The following is a 25,011-nucleotide window of genomic DNA, read 5'->3' as shown; positions in this document are numbered from 1 at the left end:
TTTCTCTTTGCAGTTCTATCAGATTTAGCTTCATGTACTTTGATGCTCTGCTGTTCAGTGCGTACACATTAAGGATTGTTATGTCTTCTTAGAAAACTGATCCCTTTATCATTAAGGAATGTCCCTTTTGATCTCTGATAATATTCCTTGTTCTAAAGTCGGTTGTGTCTGAAATTAATATGGCTATTTCACTTTATTTTGATTAATGTTAGCATGGGATATCTTTCTCCATTCCTTTACTGTGAATGTATTTGTGCCTTTATAAAGCAGATTTACTTACTATTTTCTATAGAGATGAGGTCTCATTCTGTCAACCAGGCTAGAGTGCAGTGGCATGATCATAGCTCACTGTAGTCCCAAAATCCTGGGCTCAGGTGACACTCCGCCTTGGCCTCCTAAGGACTACAGGTGCACACCACCATGCCCAGCTATTTAAAGTGCATTTCTCATAGACAACATATATTTGGGTCTTGTTCTTAATCCACTGACAATCTCTGTCTTTTAAGCGATGTTTAAAGTGATTATTGATATACTTAGATTAGTATACTCAGTATTTGTGATTGTTTTCTATTTATATCAACCTTGTAATTTGTTACTTTTTTGGTATTCTACTCTTTTTCTCCTCTCCCTGATTTTAATAGAGCATTGTATAAGATTCTGCTTTTTCATACAAAAAATTAGCCAGGCATGGTGGTGCACACCTGTAATCCCAGCTATTCGGGAGGCTGAGGCAGGAGAATTGCCTGAACCTGCGAGGTGGAGGTTGTGGTGAGCTGAAATCGTGCCATTGCACTCCAGCCCAGGCAACAAGACCAAAACTCCATCTCAAAAAAAAAAAAAAAAAAAAAGATTCTGCTTTTTCTTTTCGTTTTGTTTTTGTTTTTGTTTTTGTTTTTTTTGAGACAGAATCTTGCAGCTCTCTCCCAGGCTGGAGTGCAGTGGCGCAATCTAAGCTCTCTGCAAGCTCTGCCTCCCAGGTTCACACCATTCTCCTGCCTCAGCCTCCCGAGTAGCTGGGACTACAGGCGCCCACCACCACGCCCAGCTATTTTTTTTTTTTTTTGTATTTTTAGTAGAGACGGCGTTTCACTGTGTTAGGCAGGATGGTCTTGATCTCCTGACCTCGTGATCCACCCACCTTGGCCTCCCAAAGTGCTGGGATTACAGGAGTAAGCCACCGTGCCTGGCCTCTTTTTCTTTTTCTTCTTCTTTTTGGGGGGCGTAGAGATGGGCTCTTATTCGTTGCCAGGCTGGACTTGAACTCCGGGGCTCAAGTGATCTTCCTGCCTCAGCATCCCAAAGTGCTGGGATTACAGACATGAGTCACCATGTCTGGACTGATTCTGCTTTTTCTTCTGTTATTATATTGATTATACTGCTTTTTTCAAAATCAATTTTAGTGGCTGTGCTGGATATTACATTATACGTTTACAACTAATCCAAGTCCTTTTTCAAATTATACTGTCCTACTTCGTGGGTTAGTCCAAGTAACTAAGAGTATTTTCTCTCCCTCATGACTATATATATATATATACATATATATTTAATACTTTAAGTTCTAGGGTACATGTGCACAACGTGCAGGTTTGTTACATATGTATACATGTGCCATTTTGGTGTGCTGCACCCATTAACTCATCATTTACAGTAGGCATATCTCCTAATGCTATCCCTCCCCCCTCCCCCCACCCCACGGCAGCCACTCGTGTGTGATGTTCCCCACCCTGTGTCCAAGTGTTCTCGCTGTTCAATTCCCACCTATGAGTGAGAACATGCAGTGTTTGGTTTTTTGTCCTTGCAATAGTTTGCTGAGAATGATGGTTTCCAGCTTCATCCATGTCCCTACGAAGGACATGAACTCATCCATTTTTATGGCTGCATAGTATTCCATGGTGTATATGTGCCACATCTTCTTAATCCAGTCTATCATTGGTGGACATTTGAGTTGGTTCCAAGTCTTTGCTATTGTGAATAGTGCTGCAATGAACATACATGTGCATGTGTCTTTATAGCAGCATGATTTATAATCCTTTGGGTATGTACCCAGTAATGGGATGGCTGGGACAAATTGTATTTCTAGTTCTAGATCCTTGAGGAATCGCCACACTGTCTTCCACAATGGTGGAACTAGTTGACCGTCCCACCAGCAGTGTAAAAGTGTTCCTATTTCTCCACATCCTGTCCAGCACCTGTTGTTTCCTGACTTTTTAATGATTGCCATTCTAACTGGTGTGAGATGGGATCTCATTGTGGCTTTGATTCGCATTTCTCTGATGGCCAGTGATGGTGAGCATTTTTTCATGTGTCTTTGGCTGCATAAATGTCTTCTTTTGAGAAGTGTCTGTTCATATCCTTCGCCCACTTGTTGATGGGGTTGATTTTTTTCTTGTAAATTTGTTTAACTTCTTTGTAGATTCTGGATATTAGCCCTTTGTCAGATGAGTAGATTGTAAAAATTTTCTCCCATTCTGTAGGTTGCCTGTTCACTCTGATGGTAGTTTCTTTTGCTGTGTAGAAGCTCTTTAGTTTAATTAGATCCCATTTGTTTATTTTGGCTTTTGTTGCCATTGCTTTTGGTGTTTTAGACATGAAGTCCTTGCCCATGCCTATGTCCTGAATGGTATTGCCTAGGTTTTCTTCTAGGGTTTTTATGGTTTTAGGTCTAACATTTAAGTCTTTAATCCATCTTGAATTAATTTTTGTATAAGGTGTAAGGAAGGGATCCAGTTTCAGCTTTTTACATATGGCTAGCCAGTTTTCCCAGCACCATTTATTAAATAGGGAATCCTTTCCCCATTTCTTGTTTTTGTCAGGTTTGTCAAAGATCAGATGGTTGTAGATATGTGGTATTATTTCTGAGGGCTCTGTTCTGTTCCATTGATCTATATCTCTGTTTTGGTACCAGTACCATGCTGTTTTGGTTACTGTAGCCTTGTAGTATAGTTTGAAGTCAGGTAGTGTGATGCCTCCAGGTTTGTCCTTTTGGCTTAGGATTGACTTGGCAATGCGGGCTCTTTTTCGGTTCCATATGAACTTTAAAGTAGTTTTTTCCAATTCCGTGAAGAAAGTCGTTGGTAGCTTGATGTGGATGGCACTGAATCTATAAATTACCTTGGGCAGTATGGCCATCTTCACAATATTGATTGTTCCTATCCATGAGCATGGAATGTTCTTCCATTTGTTTGTGTCCTCTTTTATTTTGTTGAGCAGTGGTTTGTAGTTCTCCTTGAAGAGGTCCTTCACATCCCTTGTAAGTTGGATTCCTAGGTATTTTATTCTTTGAAGCAATTGTGAATGGGAGTTCACTCATGATTTGGCTCTCTGTTTGTCTGTTATTTCTGTATAAGAATGCTTGTGATTTTTGCACATTGATTTTGTATCCTGAGACTTTGCTGAAGTTGCTTATCAGCTTAAGGAGATTTTGGGCTGAGACGATGGGGTTTTCTAAATATACAATCATGTCATCTGCAAACAGGGACAATTTGACTTCCTCTTTTCCTAATTGAATACCCTTTATTTATTTCTCCTGCCTGATTGCCCTGGCCAGAACTTCCAACACTAAGTTGAATAGGAGTGGTGAGAGAGGGCATTCCTGTCTTGTGCCAGTTTTCAAAGGGAATGCTTCCAGTTTTTGCCCATTGAGTATGACATTGGCTGTGGGTTTGTCATAAACAGCTCTTATTATTTTGAGATACGTCCCATCAATACCTAGTTTAGTGAGAGTTTTTAGCATGAAGCACTGTTGAATTTTGTCAAGGCCTTTTCTGCATCTATTGAGATAATCATGTGGTTTTTGTCTTTGGTTCTGTTTATATGATGGATTATGTTTATTGATTTGTGCATGTTGAACCAGCCTTGCATCCCAGGGATGAAGCCAACTTGATTGTGGTGGATTAGCTTTTTGATGTGCTGCTGGATTCGGTTTGCCAGTATTTTATTGAAGATTTTTGCATCGATGTTCATCAGTGATATTGCTCTAAAATTCTCTTTTTTGTTGTGTCTCTGCCAGGCTTTGGTATCAGGATGATGCTGGCCTTATAAAATGAGTTAAAGAGGATTCCCTATTTTTCTACTGATTGGAATAGTTTTGGAAGGAATGGTACCAGCTCCTCTTTGTACCTCTGGCAGAATTCAGCTGTGAATCCATCTGGTCCTGGACTTTCTTTGGTTGGTAGGCTATTAATTATTGCCTCAATTTCAGAGCCTGTTATTGGTCTATTCAGAGATTCACCTTCTTCCTGGTTTAGTCTTGGGAGGGTGTATGTGTCCAGGAATTTATCCATTTCTTCTAGATTTTCTAGTTTATTTGCATAGAGGTGTTTATAGTATTCTCTGATGGTAGTTTGTATTTCTGTAGGATTGGTGGTGATATCCCGTTTATCATTTTTTATTGCGTCTATTGGATTCTCCTCTCTTTTCTTCTGTATTAGTCTTTCTAGCGGTCTATCAATTTTGTTTATCTTTTCAAAAAACCAGCTCCTGGATTCGTTGATTTTTTGAAGAGTTTTTTGTGTCTCTATCTCCTTCAGTTCTGCTCCAATCTTAGTTATTTCCTGCCTTCTGCTAGCTTTTGAAAGTGTTGGCTCTTGCTTCCCTAGTTCTTTTAATTGTGATGTTAAGGTGTCAATTTTAGATCTTTCCTGCTTTCTCTTGTGGGCATTTAGTGCTATAAATTTCTCTCTACACACTGCTTTAAATATGTCCCAGAGATTCTGGTATGTTGTGTCTTTGTTCTCATTGGTTTCAAAGAACATCTTTATTTCTGCCTTCATTTCATTATGTACCCAGTAGTCATTCAGGAGCAGGTTGTTCAATTTCCATGTAGTTGAGCGGTTTTGAGTGAGTTTCTTAATCCTGAGTTCTAGTTTGATTGCACTGTGGTCTGAGAGACAGTTTGTTATAATTTCCATTCTTTTACATTTGCTGAGGAGTGCTTTACTTCCAACTATGTGGTCAATTTTGGAATAAGTGCGATGTGGTGCTGAGAAGAATGTATATTCTGTTGATTTTGGGTGGAGAGTTCTGTAGATGTCTATTAGGTCTGCTTGGTGCAGAGCTGAGTTCAATTCCTGGATATCCTTGTTAACTTTCTGTCTTGTTGATCTGTCTAATGTTGACAGTGGGGTGTTAAAGTCTCCCATTATTATTGTGTGGGAGTCTAAGTCTCTTTGTAGGTCTCTAAGGACTTACTTTATGAATCTGGGTGTTCCTGTATTGGGTGCATGTATATTTAGGATAGTTAGCTCTTGTTGTTGAATTGATCCCTTTACTATTACATAATGGCCTTCTTTGTCTCTTTTGATCTTTGTTGGTTTAAAGTCTGTTTTATCAGAGACTAGGATTGCAACCCCTGCTTTTTTTTGTTTTCCATTTGTTTGGTAGATCTTCCTCCATCCCTTTATTTTGAGCCTATGTGTGTCTCTGCACATGAGATGGGTCTCCTGAATACAGCACACTGATGGGTCTTGACTCTTTATCCAATTTGCCAGTCTGTGTCTTTTAATTGGAGAATTTAGCCCATTTACATTTAAGGTTAATATTGTTATGTGTGAATGTGATCCTGTCATTGTGATGTTAGCTGGTTATTTTGCTCGTTAGTTGATGCAGTTTCTTCCTAGCATCAGTGGTCTTTACAATTTGGCATGATTTTGCAGTGGCTAGTACCGGTTGTTCCTTTCCATGCTTAGTGCCTCCTTCAGGAGCTCTTGTAGGGCAGGCCTGGTGGTGACAAAATCTCTCAGCATTTGCTTGTCTGTAAAGGATTTTATTTCTCCTTCACCTATGAAGCTTAGTTTGGCTGGATATGAAATTCTGGGTTGAAAATTCTTTCATTTAAGGATGTTGAATATTGGCCCCCACTCTCTTCTGGCTTGTAGAGTTTCTGCTGAGAGATCTGCTGTTAGTTTGATGGGCTTCCCTTTGTGGATAACTTGACCTTTCTCTCTGGCTTCCCTTAATATTTTTTCCTTCATTTCAACTTTGGTGTATCTGACAATTATGTGTCTTGGAGTTGCGCTTCTCGAGGAGTATCTTTGTGGCATTCTCTGTATTTTCTGAATTTGAATGTTGGCTTGCCTTGCTAGGTTGGGGGAGTTCTCCTGGATAATATCCTGCAGAGTGTTTTCCAACTTGGTTCCACTCTCCCCCTCACTTTCAAGTACACCAATCAGACGTAGATTTGGTCTTTTCACATAGTCCCATGTTTCTTTTTTACTTTGTTTTACTTTTTTACTTTTTTAGGCTTTGTTTGTTTCTTCTCTTTTTTCTCTAAACTTCTCTTCTTGCTTCATTTCATTCATTTGATCTTCAATCACTGATACCCTTTCTTCCACTTGATCAAACCGGCTACTGAAGCTTGTGCATGTGTCATGTAGTTCTCGTGCCATGGTTTTCAGCTCCATCAGGTCATTTAAGGTCTTCTCTATGCTGTTTATTCTAGTTAGCCACTCATCTAATCTTTTTTCAAGGTTTTTAGCTTCTTTGCGATGGGTTTGAACATCATCCTTTAGCTCAGAGAAGTTTGTTATTACCGATCATCTGAAGCCTACTTCTGTCAACTCATCAAAGTCATTCTCCGTCCAGCTTTGTTCCATTGCTGGCAGGGAGCTGCATTCCTTTGGAGCAGAAGAGGTGCTCTGATTTTTAGAATTTTCAGTTTTTCTGCTCTGGTTTCTCCCCATCTTTGTGGTTTCATCTACACCTTTGGTCTTTGATGATGGTGACGTACAGATGGGGTTTTGGTGTGGATGTCCTTTCTCTTTGTTAGTTTTCCTTCTAACAGTCAGGATCCTCAGCTGCAGGTCTGTTGGAGTTTGCTGGAAGTCCACTCCAGACCCTGTTTGCTTGGGTATCACCAGCGGAGGCTGCAAAACAGCAAATATTGCAGAATGGAAAATGTTGCTGCCTAATCCTTCCTCTGGAAGCTTCGTCTCAGAGGGGAACCCAGCTGTATGAGGTGTCAGTCAGCCCCTACTGGGAGATGTCTCTCAGTTAGGCTACTTGGAGGTCAGGGACCCACTTGAGGAGGCAGTCTGCCTGTTCTCAGATCTCAAACTCTGTGCTGGGAGAACCACTACTCTCTTCAAAGCTGTCAGACAGGGATGTTTAAGTCTGCAGAAGTTTCGTTGCCTTTTGTTCTGCTATGCCCTGCCCCCAGAGGTGGAGTCTACAGAGGCACGCAGGTCTCCTTGAGCTGTGGTGGGCTCCACCCAGTTCGAACTTCCCAGCCGCTTTGTTTACCTACTCAAGCCTCAGCAATGGTGGATGCCCCTCCCCCAGCCTCACTGCTGCCTTGCAGTTTGATCTCAGACTACTGTGCTAGCAGTGAGCAAGTCTCCATGGATGTGGGACCCTCCAAGCCAGGCACGGGATATAATCTCCTGGTGTGCCGTTTGCTAAGATAGTTGGAAAAGCACAGTATTAGGGTGGGAGCATCCCAATTTTCCAGGTACCGTCTGTCACGCTTCCCTTGGCTAGGAAAGGGAATTCCCTGACCTCTTGCGCTTCCCAGGTGAGGTGATGCCTCGTCCTGCTTCGGCTCACACTCCATGGGCTGCACCCACTGTCCAACAAGCCCCAGTGAGATGAACCTGGTACGTCAGTTGGAAATGCAGAAATCACCTGTCTTCTGCGTCACTCCCACGGGGAGCTGTAAACTGGAGCTGTTCCTATTCGGCCATCTTGGAACCGGATGACTTATAATATTGCTGTCATTCATTTCACTTTTCCATAACTTATAATCACCAAATATAATCTTGTTATTATTTTGAACAAATTGTTGAAAGATCAATTATGAATCAAAAAATACACACATATTTAATTTTTCTTCATATATTTCTTCTCCAATGCTTTTCATTTCTTTACGTAAATTAGATTTTCCGACCTATGTCATTTTTATCCTTTCTGAAGAATTTCTTGTTACGTTTATTAAAAGGTTGGTGCAGTGGCAAGAAGTTCTAGCAATTTTTGTTGGTCTCAGAGAGTATTTCTCCTTCACTTTTGAAGAATAATTTTGATGAGCAGAAAATTCAAAGTTGGTACATTTTTTTTGTTTCTTACTTTTAACACTAAATATTTCACCCTGACTCACTTCTTGCTTTCATGGATTCTGAAGATAATTTCAAAGCAATTTTTATTCTTGTTGCTCCATAGGTAAGATGGTTTTCTTCCTATTGCTCCTATCAAACTTTTCCCTTAGTCTATGATTTTCCGGACTTTAAATATGAAATGCAAAGGTGTCGAATTGTAAAATATTTTTATTCTGCATAGTGCTCTCTGAGCTTCCTGAACATGTGGGTTTCTGTCCATCATTAATTTTAGAAAATGCTCAAGTCATTGTTGTGTCAAATATTTCTTTTCCTTTATCTCCTTATTCTCCTGACATTGTCACTATGCATTTTTACACTTTTTGAAATGCTTCCAGAGTTCTTGGATATTTTTTACTTTCTCATTCTTTTTTCCCTCTGCATTGCAATTTGGAAATCTGTATTGATATTTCTTCAAGGGAACTAACTCCTCCTACAATACAAGCAAGAGCATTGATGAGCACAAAAAAAGGCACTTATTGTAAATTCTATGCACTGTAAATTCTATACACTGCTGTTGACGTCAAGCCTTTTCTAATGATTCTGTCCTAGAGTTTCCTTCTCCCGACTTACATTATCTACCTGTTATTCCTTGTTACCTACTTTCTACCTTAGAGCACTCAGCATGTAACTCATGTTGTATTAACCCTATCATGTGATTACTGCAACATTTCAGCCAATACCAATCTAATTCTTTAGCTAGATCTTCCACTTCAGAAGGTGTTCTTTAAATTTCTAAGCATTGCAATTTGTATTGAAGGCAAAACATGATATAAGGAGAAACGCAACTGAGACAATCCATTATCAAAAGATTTTATATTTCTTTGAAAAACCATCAATATGATAAGGTCATATCAATGAATTTCTGTGGTTATATAAAAATAAATGTCCTCTGCTGTGCTTGTCTACTTTCTCATCTTTAGATTTCCATACAAACTTTTTCAATAAAGTAGGAGATATGCAGTGCATTCAACTGTAGTCCCCAATTAAAAAAAAACTGGCAAAAATTATACACAATCATATAATGTACAGAAAAACAGCATATTTCTGAAAAACTACAATGAGACTATCTATTCCAACTAAAACACTATCAAATTAGGAAGTAAATAAAAATGAAAAATACCACCACCAATAAAACATTTGCTGCTGCCTTTGTGAAAGTAAAATACACAAAGGGGAAAAAAAATACAAAGAGAACACACAAAAAGCACTGAAAAAAATGAAATACAAAGAGCTGCCACAACACCCATCACATAACCTCTCCTCGAGACAAAATAAGGTTCTCATCATCAACCTAACCGAGGGCACCCCCGTCACTGTGCAGGTAACCAGCGGGACCTGGACAAGCTCACCACAGCTCAATGCAGGACACCAGGCTGCCAAGAAAAGCCCAAGCTCCAGCACACCAAGGGCTGTGCACCTGGCTGACGGACACTGTCCTGGTGAGAGGTGACAGCGTGCTGGTAGTCCTCACAGCCCTCGCTTGCTCTTGGCGCCTCCTCTGCCTGGGCTCCCACTTTGGCAGCACTTGAGCTCTTCAGCCCACTGCTGCACTGTGGGAGCCCATTTCTGGGCTGGCCAAGGCCGGAACCTGCTCCCTCAGCTTGCAGGGAGGTGTGGAGGGAGAGGCGCAAGCGGGAACTGGGGCTGCGCGGGGCGCTTGTGGGCCAGCTGGAGTTCCGGGTGGGTGTGGGCTTGGTGGGACCCACACTCGGAGCAGCGGGCCGGCCCTGCCAGCCCCAGGCAATGAGGGGCTTAGCACCCGGGCCAGCAGCTGCGGAGGGTGTACTGGGTCCCCCAGCAGTGCCAGCCCACCGGCGCTGCACTTGATTTCTCACCGGGCCTTAGCTGCCTTCCCATGGGGCAGGGCTCGGAACCTGCAGCCACCATGCCTGAGCCTCCCATCCCCTCCATGGGCTCCTGTGCGGCCAGAGCCTCCCCAATGAGTGCCGCCCCCTGCTCCACGGTGCCCAGTCACATCGACCACCCAAGGGCTGAGGAGTCCGGGCGCATGGCGCAGGACTGCAGGCAGCTCCACCTGCAGCCCCGGTGTGGAATCCACTGGGTGAAGACAGCAGGGCTCCTGAGTCTGGTGGGGCCTTGGAGAACCTTTATGTCTAGCTCAGGGATTGTAAATACACCAATCGGCACTCTGTATCTAGCTCAAGGTTTGTAAACACACCAATCAGCACCCTGTGTCTAGCTCAGGGTTTGTGAATGCACCAATAGACACCCTGTATCTAGCTACTCTGGTGGGGACTTTGAGAACCTTTGTGTCGACACTCTGTATCTAGCTAATCTAGTGGGGACATGGAGAACCTTTGTGTCTAGCTCAGGGATTGTAAACGCACCAATCAGCGCCCTGTCAAAACAGACCACTCAGCTCTACCAATCAGCAGGATGTGGGTGGGGCCAGATAAGAGAATAAAAGCAGGCTGCCCCAGCCAGCAGTGGCAACCCACTCGGGTCCCCTTCCAAACTGTGGAAGCTTTGTTCTTTCACTCTTTGCAATAAATCTTGCTACTGCTCACTCTTTGGGTCCACACTGCTTTTATGAGCTGTAACACTCACCACGAAGGTCTGCAGCTTCACTCCTGAAGCCAGCGACACCACGAACCCACCAGAAGGAAGAAACTCCGAACACATCCGAACATCAGAAGGAACAAACTCCAGACATGCCACCTTAAGAGCTGTAACACTCACCACGAGGGTCCGCAGCTTCATTCTTGAAGTCAGTGAGACCAAGAACCCACCAATTCCGGACACACTGGGACCAGCGGGCCGAACACAAGTCCTCCTCCGGGCTCACCACCTGGTGGGACAAGAGGAAGACAGCTGTCCAAACAGGGCCTCACGGCTCCATGAGAAGAAATGGGAAGGGGGTGCTGGCTCACGCATGCTCATCCTCTATGGACCCACATAATGGGATCCACGTGGAACACTGACCCATCACGGATGCAGGGCACCCTTGGCCCTCCCTGCCACAAAATCCTGGAAAGACAGGGCAAGCAGGTCACTGGGATCAGGCAAGATGCCTGGGCTGCACCCTACTGCAGGCCCCAAGAGCACCTCCACTGCCTGGGCCAGCTCCACCGAACCACCCCAGGGCCACACCAGGACCACGGGGCATGGGCCAGGGCAACCAAGCAGCTCATGGCCAACCAAGGAGGCTGGTCCTGATGCCAGGAGCCAATGCAGACCTGGCAGTCGCAGAGCCTGCCCTTGGGCATGGTGGTGCCGGCCCTGGTGCCCGCTCCAAGCAGGCACTGGAAATCAAAGCCTGGGGGCCTCCAGAGCCACATGCTTTCTATGGTGAGTCCCCATCCACGACTCAACCCCAGGGAAAAAAACACCACCCCCCACCAGGCTCCAGGAGGCCCACTGGAATGGCATATTTCTCAATGGACAATTCCAATCAGGGCCATGGGTGAGGCACCATCCTTGAATCTCCACGACCCAACCCCAAGGGCAGATTCAAGCACCACACTCCATGGACAAAGAGCTCCCCTCTAACCCCCTCAGATGGCCTGAGAAATCCTCCAGGCCTGACCTGAGCACTGAGTCTCAACAGAGCGCTGCCCTGGGTGGGGCTGAAGGAACCCTTTCCTGCCTGGACTACCATCACTCCTGTAGAGATCAGGGAAGGTATCCTCCTTGGGTCCGATTCCCAAAAAAGCGGCCCTCCTGGAGAACCCATACCTCTCTGATGGGAATTCAGGTTGGTTCCCTGAGGAAACCCTCTTATCCCAAAGGCTGACCCTTGATGACCCCACATGGACCGGTTCATGGCCCATGACACAAGCAGGATCCACTCACCTATGCCAGTCAATGCCAGGGGGCCCGCCTGGGTGGAAGAGCTCACTGAAAGACACAAGGGGAGAACAGGGGCTCAGGAAGGAGCCACCAACCGGCCCCAACCCCAGGGAACAGGAGCCCGACACCAAGCCCCCTCAGGGAGCCTGGGCTGCCTCCTGGAGGAGCACAGAGACAGGGTTGGACCTTCCAGATGGCCTTCAGGGCCTGCAGGTCTCCAGCGCAAAATACAGTGGCCATTCCAGGGAGCCCAGTGTCCTCTTCCAAAATTCTCACCTAGGCTGGGCCTCAGCGTAATCCTATTGAGCATGATTTTTAAGTCATCACCTCTCTTCAGGACAATATAAGGTTCTCATCATTGACCCAACCAAGGGCATCCCCCACCCCAAGCATGCATCCATGTGCTCACCACAGCTCAGTGCAGGAAACCAGGGTGCCAGGGAGGGTCCAAACTCCAGCACACTTGGGGGATTAGCACCAGGCTGATGGACACTGGCCGGGAGCCAGTGGGGGTCCAACACAAGTCTTCCTCCAGGCTCACCATCTGAAGGGACAGGAGGAGGACATGTGTCCAACCAGGGCCTCACATATCAGTGCAGGGAGGGTGGGTAGGGAATACCCATGTGATGGGGATCCATGCAGAACACTGACCCAACATGGACACAAGGCACCATTGGCCCTCCTGGCCACCAAACCTTAGAAAGACAGGGTAAGTGGGTCACTGGGCTGGGGCAAGATGCCTGGGCTGCACTCTACTGCAGGCCCTGAGAGCACCTCCACTGCCTGGGCCAGCTCCCCCGAACAACCCCAGGGCCACACCAGGACCATGGGGCATGGGCCAGGGCAACCAACCTGCTCCTGGCCAACCAAGGAGCCTTGGCCAATCAGGAACCACATGGTGTCCTCTCCTTTTCTTGGACTCAAGACCCCACCACCCTGGAGGTGACCCCATGGCTCAGAAGCAGCCTGGATGGCAAATTTCCAGGACAGGTCCCTGAGCAGCAGGCCTTCCCACCATAGGAGGCTACCCTTTCCACCACTGGACCTCAAGGAAGGGATGACACCAGCGGGACACAAGCTGCCCCCTTGGCCCAAAGAAGGGCCGGCCTGCAGCACCACCAGGCACCCAGTCAGAGCTCAGCTTTGACTCAACCTTATTGAAACAGCAACCCACCCCCAACAGGCTCAAGGAGGCGCCATTAAGATGGCCCTTTACTCAACATAGTTGGTCCCATTCAGGGCCATGGGTGGGGGCATTCCTTGAATCTCCGCCACCTGACTGTGGGCCCAATCACCCACCACTCCTCAGGGAGGGAGAACTCCAGTGTGAGCCCCAGGGAGCCCCAGAGCTTCTGTGTCCCCCATCATGTGGCCTGGGCAGTCCTCAAGGCCTGACGAGCCCACCAAATTTCAGCTGGGAGCTGCTGTATGTTGGGCTGAAGGAACGCTTTCCTGCCTGGACCACCATCACCTTTGCAGGGCTTCAGGAAATGCGTGCTCCTAGGGTCAGATTCCCAAGGAAGTGACCCTACTGGAGAAATGTTCCCTCCCCGGGGGCACCCGGAGAAAACCCTAGTGGCCTGAAGGCTGACCCTCGATGACCCCACACTGCCTCATTTATGGCCCATGACCGCAACAGGATACACTCACCTATACTGCTTAAGGCCATGGGCCCCACCTGGGCAGAAGAGCTCACTAGAAGACACGGGGGAGAACGTGGGCTCAGGAAGGAGCTGCCAACCTGCCCCATCCCCAGGAAGCAGAGCCTGGACACCAAGTCCACACAGGGAGCCTGGGCTGCCTCACGGAGGGGCACAGAGACAGGGCTAGGACCCCTGAGATGCCCTTTGGGGCCTCAAGTTCTTCAGTACAAAATACAGTGGTTAGTGGCCCTGCCGGGGATCTTGGCATCCCAGCGCCCTCTTCCAAAATTCTCACCTCGGCTGGGCCTCAGCATAATCCTATTGAGCATGATTTTTAAGTCATCACCTCTCTTCAGGACAGTATAAGGCTCTCATCATTGACCCAATCAAGGCCCTCCCCATGCATGCATCCAGCAGAACCTGGATGTGCTCACCACAGCTCAGTGCAGGAGACCAGGGTGCCAGGGAGGGTCTGAGCTTCAACGCACCAGGGGATGAGCACCAGGCTGACAGACACTGGCCTGGGGCCTGTAGGGTCCCAATACAAGTCTTCCTCCAGGCTCACCATCTGGGGTGGTGACAGGAGAAGGACATGTGTCCAACCAGGAACTCACATATGAGCGAGGGGAAGGTGGGTAGGGGATACCCATGTGATGGAATCCATGAAGAACACTGACTCATCACAGACACGGGGCACCATTGGCCCTGCTGGCCACCAAACCTTGGAAAGACAGGGAAAGTGGGTCACTGGGCTGGGGCAAGATGCCCTACTGCAGGCCCCAAGAGCACCTCCACTGCTCGGGCCGGCTCCCCCGAACAACCCCAGGGCCGCACTGGGACCATGGGGATGGGTCAGGGCAACCAACCTGCTCATGGCCAACCAATGAGTCTGGCCCTGACACCAGGAGCCAATGCAGACCTGGCCGTTGCAGAGCCTACCCTGGGCATGGTGGGTGCCCACCCTGGTGCCCTCTCCAAGCACACACCAGAAATCAAAGCCTGGGGGCCTCCAGAGCCACGTGCTTTCTCTGCTGGGTCCTCATCTTGCCCTACACCTCCCACACACAGAGCCAGGTCCCACTTGGTCAATAAGAAACCACATGGTGTCCTCTCCTTTCCTTGGGATCAAGACCCTACCACCCTGGAGGTGACCCCGTGGCTCAGAAGCAGCCTGTGTGGCAAATTCCCAGAACAGGTCCCTCGACAGCAGGACTTCCCAACTCAGGAGGACATCCTTTCGGCCACTGAATCTCAAGGAAGGGGAGACCCCAGAGGGACGTGAGCTGGCCCCTTGTCCCAAAGACCACAACCCCCAGGGCTGCCTGCAGCACCACCAGGCACCAGCCAGAGCTCAGCCTTGATTCAACTGCATTGAAACAGTGCCTCCCCCTACCAGGCTCAAGGAGGTACCACTGAGATGGCCCATTACTCAACAGGGTTGGTCCCATTCAGGGCCATGGATGGGGTGCAGTCCTGAATCTCCGGGGCCTGTCTGCGTGGGCCCAATCACCCACCACTGTCCAGAGAGGGAGAACTCCAGCGTGACGCCCAGGTTGCCCCAGAGCCCCTGTTGCCCACCTCATGTGGCCTGGGCAGTCCTCGAGGCCTGACCAGCCCGCTGAGTTTCAGCTGGGAGCTGCTGTATGTTGGGCTGAAGGAACACTTTCCTGCCGGGACCACCATCACCTTTGCAGGGCTTCACGAAATGCATGCTCCTAGGGTCAGATTCCCAAGGAAGTGACCCTACTGGAGAAACGTTCCCTCCTCGGTCGCACCCTGAGAAAACCCTAGTGGCCCGAAGGCTGACCATAAATGGCCCCATGCTGCCTCATTCATGGCCCATGACCCCAACAGGATACACTCACCTATGCCGCTTAAGGCCTTGGGCCTCACCTGGGCAGAAGAGCTCACTGAAAGACATGGGGGAGAAAGCAGGCTCAGGAAGGAGCCACCAACATGCCCCACCCCCAGGGAACCAAAGCCCGGACACCATGCCCACACATGGAGCCTGGGCTGCCTCATGGAGGGGCACAGAGATAGGGTTGGGCCCCCCTGAGATGCCCTTCAGGGCCTCAAGTTCTCCAGCCCAAAATATAGTGGCCCTGCCAGGGATCTCGGGATCCCAGCATCCTCTTCCAAAATTCTCACCTAGGCTGGGCCTCAGCGTAATCCTATTGAGCATGATTTTTAAGTCATCACCTTTCTTCAGAACAATATAAGGTTCTCATCATTGACCCAACCGAGGGGACCAATCATCTTGTGCATGCATCCAGCAGGACCCGGATATGCTCACCACAGCTCAGTGCAGGAGACCAGGGTGCGAGGAAGGGCCCGAGCTTCAGCGCATCAGGGGCTGGGCAACAGGCTGATGGCCACTGGCCCAGGAACAGCAGGCCCAATGCAAGTCTTCCTCCGGTCTCACCATCTGGGAGAGAGGTGGAGAACATGTGGCCAAAATTACCTCCATGTAGGGAAGGAGGTAGGGCGTGCCAGTTCACACTTGCTTATCTTCCATGGACACATGTGATGAGAGCCATGTGAAATACTGACTTGTCACCAACACGGGGCACCTTGGCCCTGCCTGCCACCGAACCCTGGAAGGACAGGGCAGGTAGGTCATTGGGCTTGGGATAAATGCCCAGGCCATGCCATACTGCAGGCTTTAAGAGCACCTCCACTGCCCAAGAGGCCTCCACTGCATGACACCAGGGCTTCCCTGGGATCACTGGGCACAGGCCAGGGTCATTAGCCAGGTCATGGCCAACCAAGAAGGCTGGCCAAGATGCCTTGTGCCACTGCAGACCTGGCAGTTGCATAGCCTACCCCTGGGCATGTGGGGCACGCATACAGGCGCCATCTCCAAGCACGCACTGGAAATCACAGCTTGAGCCACATGCTTTCTTTGGTGGGCCACCATCCATACTCCGCATATCTCCAACACACTTGAACAGTCAGGAGACACATGGTGCCCTCTCCATTGCTTGGGCCCAAAACTCCATCACCCTGGAGGTGACACAATGGATTCCAAGCAGCCTGAGCAACAAAATCCTAGGAAAGGTCCCTCGACAGTGGGCCTTCCCTTCTCAGGAGGTCATCCTTTATGACACTTGATCTCAAAGATAGGGTAATCCCCAGCGGGATGCGGGCTGCCCCTTGGCCCAAAGCCCACGAGTCCCAGGGCTGACCTGCAGCACAACCAGGTATGGGCCAGAGCTCTGCCTTGACTCAACCCCAGGAAGACAATGCCACCTCCCATCAGGCTCCAGGAGACCCGCTGGGATGGCCCATTACTCAACTGGGACGGTCACATTCCAGCCCATGGGTGGAGCACAATCCTTTTATCTCCAAGACCCAACCCTAAGGGTCCATTCACACACCACATTCTAGGGACTTAGAGCTCCCATGTGACCCCCGTGGCACCCAGAGCCCCTCTGGACCCCCTCGTGTTCAGGCAGTCCTCAAGGACTGACCCGAACACTGAGTGTCAGCTAGGAGCTGCCTTGCCTGGGGCTGATGGAACCCTTTCCTGCCTGGACCACCGTCACCCCTGCAGAGCTTCAGGTATCCTCCTTGGGTCTAATTCCCAAAAAAGCTGCCCTCCTGGAGAACCCGTCTCTCCCAGGTGGGAATTCAGGTCGGCTGCCTGAGAAAACCCTTGTGGCCCAAAGGCTGAAACTCAGCGACCCCACATGGCCTGGCTGATGGCCCATGACCCCAGCAGGATGCACTCACCTATGCCAGTCAATGCCAGGGGGCCCATCTGGGAGGAAAAGCTCACTGAAAGACACAAGGGAGGAATGGGGGCTCAGGAAGGAGCCACCAATGTTCCCTGGCCCCAGGGAACTGGAGCACCAACACCAAGCCCACAGAGGTAGCCTGGGCTGCCTCAAGGAAGAGCACAGAGACAGGGTTGGGCCTCCTTTCAGATGCCCTTCATGGCCTCCAGGTCTCCAACCCAAAATACAGTGCCCTGTTGGAGATCTTGGGATCCCAGTGTCTTCTTCCAACATAGTCACCTAGGTTGGGCCTCAGCGTAATCCTATTGAGCATGATTTTTAAGTCATCACCTCTCTTCAGGACAATATAAAGTTCTCATCACTGACCCAACCAAGGGCAAGCCCCTCCCCATGCATGCATCCAGCGGAACCTGAATGTGCTCACCACAGCTCAGTGCAGGAGACCAGGGTGCCAGGGAGGGTCTGAGCTTCAGCGCACTGGGGAATGAGCACCAGGCTGACGGACACTGGCCTGGGACCTGTGGGGGCCCAACACAAGTCTTCCTCAAGGCTCACCATCTGGGGTGACAGGAGAAGGACATGTGTCCAACCAGGACCTCACATATGAGTAAGGGGAAGGTGGGTAGGGGATACCCATGTGATGGAATCCATGAAGAACACTGACCCAACACAGACGCAGAGCACCATTGGCCCTCCTGACCACCAAACCCTGGAAAGACAGGGCAAGCAGGTTACTGGGCTCAGGCAAGATGCCTGGGCTGTTCCCTACTGCAGGCCCCGAGAGCACCTCCACTGCTTGAGCCGGCTCCCCCGAACAACCCCAGGGCTGCACTGGGACCATTGGGACAGGTCAGGGCAACCAACCTGCTCATGGCCAACCAACGAGTCTGGCCCTGACACCAAGAGCCAATGCAGACCTGGCAGTCGCAGAGCCTGCCCTGGGCATGATGGGTGCCCACCCTGGTGCCCTCTCCAAGCACACACCAGAAATCAAAGCCTGGGGGCCTCCAGAGCCACGTGCTTTCTCTGGTGGGTCCTCATCTTGCATTACACCTCCCACACACAAAGCCAGGCCACACTTGGTCAATCGGAAACCACATGGTGTCCTCTCCTTTCCTTGGGATCAAGACCCTGCCACCCTGGAAGTGACCCCATGGCTCAGAAGCAGCCTGTGTGGCAAATTCCCAGAACAGGTCCCTCGACAGCAGGACTTCCCAACTCAGGAGGACACCCTTTTGGCCACTGAATCTCAAGGAAGGGGTGACCCCAGTGGGATGTGAGCTAGCCCCTTATCCCAAAGACCACAACCCCCAGGGCTGCCTGCAGCACCACCAGGCACCAGCCAGAGCTCAGCCTTGATTCAACTGCATTGAAACAGTGCCTCCCCCTACCAGGCTCAAGGAGGTACCACTGAGATGGCCCATTACTCAACAGGGTCGGTCCCATTCAGGGCCATGGATGGGGTGCAGTCCTGAATCTCCGGGGCCTGTCTGCGTGGGCCAAATCACTCACCACTGTCCAGAGAGGGAGAACTCCAGCGTGACCCCCAGGCTGCCCCAGAGCCCCTGTTGCCCACCTCATGTGGCCTGGGCAGTCCTCGAGGCCTGACCAGTCTTCCAAGTTTCAGCTGGGAGCTGCTCTATGTTGGGCTGAAGGAACCCTCTCCTGCCTGGACCACCATCACCTTTGCAGGACTTCAAGAAATGGGTGCTCTTAGGATCAGATTTCCAAGGAAGTGACCCTACTGGAGAAACGTTCCCTCCCTGGTGGCACCCTGAGAAAACTCTAGTGGCCCGAAGGCTGACCCTAAATGGCCCCACGCTGCCTCATTCATGGCCCATGACCCCAACAGGATACCTATGTCGTGTAAGGCCACTGGCCCCACCTGGGCAGAAGAGCTCACTGAAAGACATGGGGGAGAAAGCAGGCTCAGGAAGGAGCCACCAACATGCCCTACCCCCGGGGAACCAGAGACCAGACACCAAGCCCACACAGGGAGCCTGGGCTGCCTTACAGAGGGGCACAGAGACAGGGTGGGACCCCCTGAGAGGCCCTTCAGGGCCTTGAGTTCTCCAGCCCAAAATACAGTGGCCCTGCCTGGGATCTCAGGATCCCAGCATCCTCTTCCAAAGTTCTCACCTAGGCTGGGCCTCAGCGTAATCCTATTGAGCATGATTTTTAAGTCATCACCTCTCTTCAGGACAATATAAGGTTCTCATCATCGACCCAACCCACGGGACCAACCACCTCTTGCATGCATCCAGCGGGACCCAGATGTGCTCACCACAGCTCAGTGCAGGAGACCAGGGCGTGAGGAAGGGCCTGAGCTTCAGCGTATCAGGGGCTGGGCAACAGGCTGATGGCCACTGGCCCAGGAACAGCAGGCCCAACACAAGTCTTCCTCTGGTCTCAACATCTGGGAGAGAGGTGGAGAACATGTGTCCAAAATGGCCTCTATGTAGGGAAGGAAGTAGCGGGTGCCAGTTCCCGCTTGCTCGTCCTCCATGGACACATGTGATGAGATCCATGTGAAATACCGACTTGTCACTGACATGGGGCACCCTTGTCCCTCCCTGCCATCCAACCCTGGAAGGACAGGGCAGGTAGGTCACTGGGCTCGGGCCAAATGCTCAGCCTGCGCCATATTGCAGGCCCTGAGAGGACCTCCACTGTCCAAGAGGGCTCCCCTGCATGACCCCAAGGCACGGGCCAGGGCCATTAGCCAGGTCATGGCCAACCAAGAAGGCTGGCCCAGATGCCATGTGCCACTGCAGTCCTGGCAGTCACGTAGTCTGCCCCTGGATGAGGGGGCTCACATCAAGATGCCCTCTCTAAGCATGCACTGGAAATCACAGCTTGGGGCTGCAGGGCCACGTGCTTTCTCTGGTGGGTCACCAGCCATGCTCTGCACACCTCCCACCACAGAGCTAGGCTACACTTGGCCAACTCAGAGCGACATGGTGCCCTCTCCTTTGCTTGGGCCCAAGACCCTGTCACCCTGGAGGTGATACCATGGCTCAGAAGAAGCCTGAGCAACAAAATCCTGGGACAGGTCCCTGGACAATGGGGCTTCCCACCTCAGGAGGCCACCCTTCGGGACATTCGACCTCGGAGATAGGGTGACCCCCAGCAGGATGCCGGCTGTCCCTCGGCCCAAAGCTTACGAGTCCCAAGGCTGACCTGCAGCATGACCAGGTACCAGAGCTCCACCTTGACCCAACCCCAGGGAAACAACGTCGCCCTGCACCAGGCTCCAGGAGACCCAGTGGGATGGCCCATTGCTCAATAGGGATGGTCGCTTTCAGGGCCATGGGTGGGGTGTGATCCTTGAATCTCCGTGACCAAACCCCATTCACACATCACACTCCAGGGACCAAGAGCTCCCCTATTACCCCAGTGGTGCTCCATAGCCCCTCTGGCCTCCTTCATGTGGCCTGGGCAGTCCTGGAGACCTTACTGGAGCACTGAGTCTCAACTGGGAGCTGTCCTGCATTGGGCAGAAGGAACCCTTTCCTGCCTGGACCACCACCACCCTTGCAAGGCTTCAGGGAAGGCATCCTCCTTGGGTTAGATTCCCAAAAAAACTACCATCCAGGAGAACCCTTCCATCCCAGGTGGAAATTCAGGTCTGCTCCCTGAGAAAATCCTTGTGGACTGAAGGCTGAACCTCAGGGACCCCACACAGTCTGGCTCATGACCAATGACCCCAGCAGGATCCACTCACCTATGCCAGTCAATACCAAGGGGCACCTCCTGGGTGGAAGAGCTCACTGAAAGACACAAGGTGAGAATGAGGGCTCAGGAAGGAGCCACCAACATTCCCCACACCAGAGAACTGGAGCACCAACACCAACCCTGCACAGGGAGCCTGGGCTGCCTCATGGAGGAGCGCAGAGACAGGTTGGGCCACCTCCAGATGCCCTTCAGAGCCTCCAGGTCTCTAGCCCAAAATACAGTGGCCTTGTTGAGGACCTTGGGATCCCATGATCCCCTGCCAAAATTCTCACCTAGGCTGGGCCTCAGCGTAATCCTATTGAGCATGATTTTTAAGTCATCACCTCTCTTCAGGACAATATAAGATTCTCATCATTGACCCAACATAGAAAACCCCCTCCCCGCACAAAAATCCAGTGGAACCCGGATGTGCTCACCACAGCTTAGTGCAGAAGACTGGGGCACCAGGAAAGGCTGGAGCTTCAGTACACCAGGGGCTGAGCACCTGGCTGATGGACACTGGCCCAGGAAAAGTGGGCCCAACGGAAGTCTTCCTCCAGTCTCATCATCTGGGGGCACAGGTGGAGGACATGTGACCACCCTCCACGCGGAGAAGGGGGTGGCTGGTGCCAGCTCATGCTTGCTCGTCCTTCATGGTCACATGTGATGAGATCCATGCAAAATACTGACTTGTCACCAATGTGGGGCACCCTTGGCTCTCCCTGCCACTGAACCCGGGAAGGACAAGGCAGGCAGGTCACTGGGCTTGAGCAAAACACCCAGGCTGTGCTGTACTGTAGGACCCGAGAGCACATCCACTGCCCAAAACGGCTCCCCTGCATGACCCCAGGACTACCCTGGGACCACTGGGCACAAGCACAGGCCACCAGCCAGGTCACAGCCAACGAAGGAGGCTGGCCCATATGCCAGGTGCCACTGCAGACCCTGAAGTGGCATAGCCTGCTCCTGGGCATGGTGGGCATGCATATAGGCACCCTCTCCAAGCCTACACCAGAAATTACATTCTGGGACTGCAGGGCCACTTGCTTTCTCTGGTGGGTCCCCATCCATACTCCACACACTTCCCAGGCACAGAGCCAGCCACGCATGGCCAATCAGGAGCCACATGGTGCCCCCTCCTTTGCTTAGTCCCAGGATCCCACTACCCTGGAGGTGACACCATGGCTCCCAAGCAGCCTGAGGAACAATTCCTAGTCTAGGTGCCTTGACAGTGGGCCTTCCCACCTCAGGAGGCCATCCTTCATGACACTCAACCTCGGAGAAAGGGCGACCCCCAGCGGGATGTGGGCTGCCTCTTGGCCCAAAGCCCACGAGTCCCAGGGCTGACCTGCAGCCCCATCAGGTACCAGTCAGAGCTCCGCCTTGACGCAACCCCAGGAAAACAATGCCACCCCACACCAGGCTCCAGGAGACCCACTGGGACGGCCCATTGCTCAACAGGGATGGTCGCATTCAGGGCCATGGGTGTGATGCAATCCTTGAATCTCCGTGACCCAACCCCATGGGCCCATTCATGTATCACACTCCGGGGGCCAAGAGCTCCCCTGTTGCCCCCGTGGTTCCCCATAGCCCCTCTGACCTCCTTCATGTGGCCTGGGCAGTCCTCGAGCCCTTACCAGAGCACCAATTCTCAGGGGGGCACTGCCCTGCATTGGGCCCCGAGTTGGGCAGAAGGAACTCTTTCCTGCCTGGACCACCATCACCCCTGCAGGTCTTCAGGGAAGGCGTCCTCCTTGGGTCTGATTCCCAAAAAAGCTGCCTCCTGGAGAACCCATCTCCCAGGTGGGAATTCAGGTTGGCTGCCTGAGAAAACCCTTGTGGCCCAAAGGCTAAACCTCAGCAACCCCATACAGACTATCTAGTGGCCCATTATCCCAGTAGGATGCACTCACCTATGTCGGTCAATGCCAGGGGGCCCACCTGGGTGGAAAAGCTCACTGAAAGACACAAAGGGAGAATAGGGGCTCAGGAAGGAGCCACCAACCTGCCCTGTCCCTGGGGAACCAGAGCATCAACACCAAGCCCACACAGGGAGCGTGGGTTGCCTCACGGAGGAGCACAGAGACAGGGCTGGGCCCCCTTCCAGATTCTCTTTAGGGCCTCCAGGTCTCCAGCCCAAAATACAGTGACCCTGCCTAGGATCTCAGGATCCCAGCCGTCCTCTTCCAAAATTCTCACCTAGGCTGGGCCTCAGCGTAATCCTATTGAGCATGATTTTTAAGTCATCATCTCTCTTCAGGACAATGTAAGGTTCTCATCACTGACCCAACTCAGGGCAGCCCCCTCCCCATGCATGCATCCAGCAGGACCCGGATGGGCTCACCACAGCTCAATGCTGGACACCAGGGCGCCAGGAAGGGTCTGAGCTTCAGTGCACTGGGAGCTGAGCACCTGGCTGATGGACACTGGCCTGGGGCCTGTGGGCCCAACACAAGTCTTCCTCCAGGGTCAGCATCTGCAGGGACAGGAGGAGGACATGTGTCCAACCAGGGCCTCACATATCAATGCACAGAAGGTGCGTAGGGGATACCCTTGTGATGGGATCCATGCAGAACACTGATCCATTTCAGATGCGGGGCACAGTTGGCCCTCCCTGCCACCAAACCCTGGAAAGACAGGGCAAGTGGGTTACTGGGCTTGGGCAAGACACCTGGGCTGTGCCCTACTGCAGGCCTTGAGAGCACCTCCACTGCCTGCGCTGTCTCCCCCAAACAACCCCAGGGCTGCACCAGGACCACAGGGCACAGGCTAGGGCAACCAACCTGCTCATGGCCAACCAAGGAGGGTGGTCTTCATGCCAGGAGCCACTCCAGACCTGGCAGTCACAGAGCCTGCCCCTGGGCATGGTAGGGCTGCCCTGGTGCCCACTGCAAGCACACACCAGAAATCAAAAGCTGGGGGCCTACAGGGCCACATGCTTTCTCTGATGGGTCCCCATCCATGCCCTGCACACCTCCCACACACAGAGCCGGGCCACACTCCCAGTCAGAAACCATATGGTGTCTCCTTTCCTTGGGCTCAAGACTCTGCCACCCTGGAGGTGACTCCATGGCTCAGAAGCAGCCTAGGTGGCAAATTCCCAGGACAAGCCCCTTGACACCAGGTCTTCCACCTCAGGAGAACACCCCTTCTGCCACTGAATCTCAAGGAAGGGGTGACCACAGCGGGATATGAGCTGCCCCCTTGGCCCAAAGCCCATGTGGGCACCACCAGGCACCAGCCAGAGTTCAGCCTTGACCCAACTGCATTGAAACAATGCCACCCCCTACCAGGCTCAAGGAGGCACCATTAAAATGGCCCATTGCTCAACAGGGTCGGTCCCATTCAGGGCCATGGGTGGGTAGCATTCCTTGAATCTCCGCAGCCTCACCGCATGGGCCCTATCACCCACCCCTCTTGGGGCAAGAACTCCAGCATGACCCCCAGGGCACCCCAAATCCCCTGTGGCCCCCATCATGTGGCCCGAGCAGTCCTTGAGCCTGATCTGCCACCGAGTTTCAGCTGGGAACTGCATTATGTTGGGCTGAAGGAACCCTTTCCTGCCTGGACCACCATCACCCTGCAGAGCTTCAGGAAATGCGTGCTCCTAGGGTCAGATTCCCAAGGAAGCGACCCTCCTGGAGGAACCATCCCTCCAGATGGGTAACCTGTTGGCTCCCTGAGAAAACCCCAGTGGCCCAAAGGCTGACTCTCGACGACCCGACGCTGCGTCACTCATGGCCCATGACCCCAACAGGAGGCACCGACCTATGCTGCTCAAAGCCAGGGGCCCCACCTGGGCAGAAGAACTTACTGAAAGACACAGGGAAGAAGGAGGGCTCAGGAAGAGGATGCCAAATTGCCCCACCCCTGGGGAAGCGAAGCATGGACACCAAGCCCGCAACGGGAGCCTGGGCTGCCTCACGGAGAAGCACAGAGACAGGATTGCCCCCCCGCAAGACGCACTTCAGGTCTTGAGGTTTTCCAGCCCAAAATAACTGTGGCCCTGCCGGGGATCTC

General features: G+C 51.4%; 7 non-coding genes across 7 annotated transcripts; all 7 read right to left on the bottom strand.

The window, feature by feature from the left end:
• Nucleotides 1–12,180: 12,180 nt before the first annotated feature.
• Nucleotides 12,181–12,262, bottom strand: LOC115930879 (small nucleolar RNA SNORD115). The gene has a single exon (XR_004067471.1). It is a non-coding gene; the product is annotated as a small nucleolar RNA SNORD115 (small nucleolar RNA).
• Nucleotides 12,263–13,842: 1,580 nt separating this feature from the next.
• LOC115930895 (small nucleolar RNA SNORD115) lies at nucleotides 13,843–13,924 on the bottom strand. The gene has a single exon (XR_004067487.1). It is a non-coding gene; the product is annotated as a small nucleolar RNA SNORD115 (small nucleolar RNA).
• A 1,771-nt stretch (nucleotides 13,925–15,695) lies between these two features.
• Nucleotides 15,696–15,777, bottom strand: LOC129527306 (small nucleolar RNA SNORD115). The gene has a single exon (XR_008672279.1). It is a non-coding gene; the product is annotated as a small nucleolar RNA SNORD115 (small nucleolar RNA).
• A 1,786-nt stretch (nucleotides 15,778–17,563) lies between these two features.
• On the bottom strand, nucleotides 17,564–17,645 carry LOC115930894 (small nucleolar RNA SNORD115). Its single transcript, XR_004067486.2, has one exon. It is a non-coding gene; the product is annotated as a small nucleolar RNA SNORD115 (small nucleolar RNA).
• Nucleotides 17,646–19,423: 1,778 nt separating this feature from the next.
• Nucleotides 19,424–19,505, bottom strand: LOC115930883 (small nucleolar RNA SNORD115). Its single transcript, XR_004067475.1, has one exon. It is a non-coding gene; the product is annotated as a small nucleolar RNA SNORD115 (small nucleolar RNA).
• Nucleotides 19,506–21,291: 1,786 nt separating this feature from the next.
• LOC115930880 (small nucleolar RNA SNORD115) lies at nucleotides 21,292–21,373 on the bottom strand. The gene has a single exon (XR_004067472.1). It is a non-coding gene; the product is annotated as a small nucleolar RNA SNORD115 (small nucleolar RNA).
• A 1,824-nt stretch (nucleotides 21,374–23,197) lies between these two features.
• LOC115930891 (small nucleolar RNA SNORD115) lies at nucleotides 23,198–23,279 on the bottom strand. Its single transcript, XR_004067483.1, has one exon. It is a non-coding gene; the product is annotated as a small nucleolar RNA SNORD115 (small nucleolar RNA).
• Between the last annotated feature and the right edge of the window lie 1,732 nt (nucleotides 23,280–25,011).

Source organism: Gorilla gorilla, chromosome 16 (assembly GCF_029281585.2).
Source record: "Gorilla gorilla gorilla isolate KB3781 chromosome 16, NHGRI_mGorGor1-v2.1_pri, whole genome shotgun sequence".
In the NCBI taxonomy this organism is placed as follows: domain Eukaryota; kingdom Metazoa; phylum Chordata; class Mammalia; order Primates; family Hominidae; genus Gorilla; species Gorilla gorilla.
Note: the sequence above shows the minus strand (reverse complement) of the source record. Positions and strands in the feature narration are given on the sequence as shown.